Raw genomic sequence first — 432 nt, 5'->3', positions numbered from 1 at the left:
CCTGTGGCATAATTCTCTCTCCTGCTTTAAGAAGAAATCCCAAGAGCTTTTTTCTCGACCTTTAACTCATGGTTCTACATGACTCTGTCACTCCTCCTGGGGATTATTTCTCTCGTTCTCCACCTATGGTCTATCCGTGGTCTATCCAGTCGTTGCTGACTCACTTCTGGCTTTTATCCGGCGGACTTTGTAGTAAAACTCACATCCGATTACTCTCGTATCCATGGCTTGTTACATTGCTTCAGTCAATCTGTTATCCAACTTAAGTTCAAGTCCAACATTTAACTGAAGAGCGGGCTGTCCCTACATTCGATTTATATATATGTATTTCCTGCATAATATCAGTTTTTGCTTACCTCATTTGGTTTTCTCATGAGAACTATAAACTACCTTAACGAAAGGCATTTCTCAGTTTATCTCAACTTCTGTTTC

At 40.3% G+C, this 432-nt stretch overlaps 1 protein-coding gene across 1 annotated transcript in view; it reads left to right on the top strand.

Moving 5' to 3' along the window:
• LOC119586436 overlaps positions 1-432 on the top strand; it is a gene marked incomplete in the record, with an annotated part of 196,777 nt that overhangs the window by 126,337 nt on the left and 70,008 nt on the right.

This window comes from Penaeus monodon, chromosome 21, assembly GCF_015228065.2.
Source record: "Penaeus monodon isolate SGIC_2016 chromosome 21, NSTDA_Pmon_1, whole genome shotgun sequence".
NCBI classification, from domain to species: Eukaryota; Metazoa; Arthropoda; class Malacostraca; order Decapoda; family Penaeidae; genus Penaeus; species Penaeus monodon.
This window is presented reverse-complemented; position numbering and strand designations above follow the sequence as displayed.